The sequence below is a fragment of the Scylla paramamosain genome, unplaced genomic scaffold, assembly GCF_035594125.1.
Source record: "Scylla paramamosain isolate STU-SP2022 unplaced genomic scaffold, ASM3559412v1 Contig112, whole genome shotgun sequence".
Classification (NCBI taxonomy): Eukaryota; Metazoa; Arthropoda; class Malacostraca; order Decapoda; family Portunidae; genus Scylla; species Scylla paramamosain.
The window spans coordinates 202,501-207,500 of NW_026973777.1; positions in this window are offsets into that span (position 1 = coordinate 202,501).

The window sequence follows — 5,000 nt, forward strand, 5'->3', positions numbered from 1 at the left end:
CAACATATCACAATAGGCAACACATCTAATCAACTCTCCACTGTGACACACAGCAGGTACATTAGTAGAAATATAGTATACATATTTATTCTCGGTCACTTGCGTGCCTGACTAAATAATAATAATAATAATAACAAATAACTAACTCGAAAATAAATACACTACTTGCTTATTATTGATATACCAGTATAGTCTACACAACTCTCTAGATGTTTGAACGTGTGGCTCCGAAGAGGAGCCGGATTGATGGTGATATTGGCTGAAGGGGAGGGAGGCCCTTTATTTACTTCTTCTCAGTCTTCTTGGGAAGGAGCACGGCCTGAATGTTGGGCAGCACGCCACCCTGTGCAATGGTGACTCCGGAGAGGAGCTTGTTAAGTTCCTCGTCGTTGCGGATGGCCAGCTGCAGGTGACGTGGGATGATGCGAGTCTTCTTGTTGTCACGGGCGGCATTGCCGGCAAGCTCAAGGACTTCAGCAGCCAGGTACTCCATAACTGCCGCAAGGTACACGGGGGCACCAGCACCCACGCGCTCGGCGTAGTTGCCTTTCCTTAGAAGGCGATGAATCCTGCCGACCGGGAACTGGAGTCCAGCACGACTGGAACGGGACTTTGACTTTCCCTTCACCTTTCCTCCCTTGCCGCGTCCAGACATGATAATGGATGTTGTGGTAGTAGTAGTAGTAGTAGTAGTTGTTGTTGTTGGTGATAAATGAGGAGCGCGAGTACTCTAACCTCGTCGGTAGCTCTGCGAGCAAGTAGTGAATTTTGGGAAAAACGGCTATATATACGCGAGATCAGATCGGCCCAGAGCGCGTCTGGACCAATCAGGACGCTCGCTGAGGTGGCGACTCCTGATCCTGAGTAGGCACGCTAATATATATACCACTTTTCAACTGAGAAAACGCACACTCGTTCTCACAGCAGTACGGCGACACTATGCCTCCCAAAGCATCAGGAAAGGCTGCCAAGAAAGCTGGCAAGGCACAGAAGGCCATTGCCAAGGGCGACAAGAAGAAGAAGCGCAGGAGGAAGGAGAGCTACTCCATCTACATCTACAAGGTGCTCAAGCAAGTCCACCCAGACACTGGCGTGTCCTCCAAGGCCATGTCAATCATGAACTCGTTCGTGAATGACATTTTCGAGCGCATCGCTGCCGAGGCATCCCGCCTGGCACACTATAACAAGCGCTCCACCATCACCAGCCGGGAAATCCAGACCGCTGTCCGTCTTCTTCTGCCTGGTGAACTGGCAAAACACGCTGTTTCTGAAGGCACCAAGGCTGTTACCAAGTATACCTCCTCCAAGTAAACAGGCGGCCAGTATACTGCTGCCAGTATAAAATAATACCCGGCTCCATTGGAGCCACACTTGAAAAGGAAAAAAGATACGATATAGACAAATGCATTATTATTATAATTATTGTTATTATTATTAATATTATTATTATTATTATTTTTATTATTATTATTATTATTATTATTATTATTATTATTATTATTATTATCATTATTAATAATATTAATATTGTTGTTTTTATTATGATTATTATTATAATAATTATTGTATCATTATTATTATTATTATTATTATTATTATTATTATTATTATGCTTATTATTATCGTGATTATTATTCTGTGGAGATAAAGAAAAGATAAAAAAAAAATAGAGATAAAGAAAGATAAAAATTCTCCCAAGTGAAAGAGATATGGCCATGGAAGAGGGAATAATAATAATAATATAAAAAAAAAAAAAGGGGGGAAGGATATTGAGTTGAAAGTCGATACCTGATACTGAAAGATGGAAAATAAATATTTTCTTCCACAAAACCAAACAGATTGTCTATGAAAATTCTTTAATGAAAGAGATGTTTGGCCCTAAAAAGGGCCTAGATATTGCTGTTATGAAGATCATTCGTGGATGACTTCTTAGGCACGCTCGCCACGGATGCGACGAGCCAGTTGGATGTCCTTTGGCATGATAGTCACGCGCTTGGCATGGATGGCGCACAGGTTGGTATCCTCAAACAGACCCACGAGGTAAGCCTCGGAAGCTTCCTGGAGAGCCATGACAGCAGAGGACTGGAAGCGGAGGTCAGTCTTGAAATCCTGAGCAATTTCACGCACCAGGCGCTGGAAAGGCAGTTTCCTGATAAGCAGCTCAGTGCTCTTCTGATAACGGCGGATCTCACGGAGAGCAACGGTTCCAGGCCTGTAACGGTGGGGTTTCTTGACACCTCCAGTGGCTGGAGCAGACTTGCGAGCTGCCTTTGTAGCAAGCTGCTTGCGGGGCGCCTTGCCACCAGTGGACTTGCGAGCCGTTTGCTTGGTACGTGCCATAGTTGTGGTAACAACAACTCACAACGAACACTCAGCTGAGTCTGCCCGCGCTTCCCACAAAATCCCTTTATATATGAATCGGGTGGGCCCGACGACTCCAACCCTGCCTTGTGATTGGTCAGAAACGTCCAGTGAGGCTCATCGCCCACGCAGTCACCGCATGAAAGATGTGATCATTATTGTTAGTCTAATTCATTTTGTTCTTATTCTTATTCTTATTCTTATTCTTTCTTCCCTCATTCATAACAAATCTTGGAAAATATACAGCAGAACTGACATGTCATTTAAAATTCTAAGACAATTAGCAAGAAAGTTGTGATATTCTTATTTTTTTCATTCTTTTTATTCTATTTTTTTCTTATTCTTGTCATAATTAATATTGTTATCTTTATTATTTTCATTTTTTTTTATTATTCTTCCTTATCTTATTCTTATTTATCCTACTTTTAGAGAGATGAGGCTTGTGCGGTCACCCATCCAAGTTCTGCCCGGACCCCCTGCTTAACCTTGCTGATCCCGCCGTCAGCTGATTGGTCAAGAGCGGAGAACAAGGTGTTGGGAGGGCTTATTTCTCTTATTCTTATTCTTTCCTGTATTGTTGTTGCATTGTTGTGCTGAAAATGTTGGAAAATATGCACTAAAATTAACCCTTCATTCATAATTCTACGACAATTAGCAAGAGAGATATATTATTACTTTTTTCCCTTATTTTTGTTCTTTTTATTCTTAATCTTCTTTTTTTTATTATAGTTGTTATTGTTATTTTATTATTTTCGTTTTTCGTTCATTCTCCTCATTCTTATTGCTATTTTTTTCTATTCTCAGAGAGATGAGGCTTTTGTGGTCACCCATCCAAGTTCTTCCCGGACCCCCTGCTTAACTGCGCTGATCCCGCCGTTAGCTAATTGGCCAAGACCGGAGAACTAGGTGTTGGGAGGCCTTCTTTCTATTATTCTTATTCTTTCTTCCCCCATTCATATCGTTGTATTGGAAATGTTGGAAAATATACAAAAGAATTCACCCTTCTATGACAATTAGGAAGAAAGACATGGGATGCTTTCTTTCTTTTTTTTTATATTCCTTTATTGTAATTTTTCTTATTCTTGTTATAATAATTCTTACTGTTATCTTTATTACTTAAAATTTTCGTTCATTCTCCCTATTCTTATTCTTATTTTTTTTATTTATTTATTTTTTTTCAGACAGATGAGGCTTGTGTAGTCACCCATCCAAGTATTGCCCGAAACCCCTGCGTAATCTCGACGATTTCATTTGACAATACCTATTTACTTATTTATTTATTATTATATTTATTAAAAAAAAAAAAAGAAGAAAAGAAGATGAAGAATAAGGTATGTAATCGAAATACTCTCTCTATACTGTAGCAATAGTTTAGCTGGATGTACTTGTATTGTGTCAAAAATACTTGCAATATCTGCAATTGTAACCTGCAGTGTCGGCATAATGCATAATTAAGCAATGAAAAGAAAAATTAATAAAAGAATAAATGAAAAAAAGAAAGAAAAAAAGATACAATTAACAATTAAATATATTAGCTACCCCTCTACGTTTCTTTATCACTGCAGAAAAATGGAAACATTTTAACGTAGACTTGTCAAAATTCAACTGAAATTAAGGGTTAAATAAGGATTGTCACCCCTTCCCCAGAGGATATTCATTGTCTTTTAATATATATATATATATATATATATATATATATATATATATATATATATATATATATATATATATATATATATATATATATATATATATATATATATATATATATATATTCTTTTTATTTAAAGTCTTATTTAGAGAGAGAGAGAGAGAGAGAGAGAGGTAACGTCCTTGAGGATAGCAGCTCGTCTACGCTCCGCTCAGTGATCAGCGTTAGAATGTAATTCCTCATTTCTTTAAAAAAAAAAAAAAAAAAAAAAAACAGAAACTTTATTTAGGGGGCTTGCTGGAAACAAACTACAATGGAGGAAAGAACAATATGTCTGCTATATGACCCACCCAGTTAAATTTTCAAGAAGCAAACGCAAGTTGGAAAATACGAGGAAGATAAATTTTCATTTATATACGTTTTATGGTAATTTCTGCCACGCCTTCCTCTATTCATCAAACGTCACTGACACTTATTCCCTTTATTTTTTACTTTACAGAATCTTTTGTAGGGCAAGACTCTAGAGGATATGTGCTTTCATAAATTCTATAATGCTTTGCTTATCATAGAGACATAAAAAAAAAAAATAATAATAATAAAAATAAATAAATTAATTAATTTAAAAAATCAAAATAAATAGATATATAAATTAATTAATCAATCAAATAAATTTCTATGCTTCACCTTTATAGCATTCGTATGAATGTCAAAACAAAACAAAAAATATAAATATAAATAATAATATGAAAAAAAAAAATTACTAAATATATGAAAAATAGCATTACTACTACTACTACTACTACTACTACTACTGCTACTACTACTACTATTTTTTTTTTTTTTTTTATGTAGGAAGGACACTGGCCAAGGGCAACAAAAATGTAATAAAAAAAATGCCCACTGAAATGCCAGTCCCATACAGGGGTCAAAGCAGTGGTCAAAAAATGATGAATAAGTGTCTTGAAACCTCCCTCTTGAAGGAATTCAA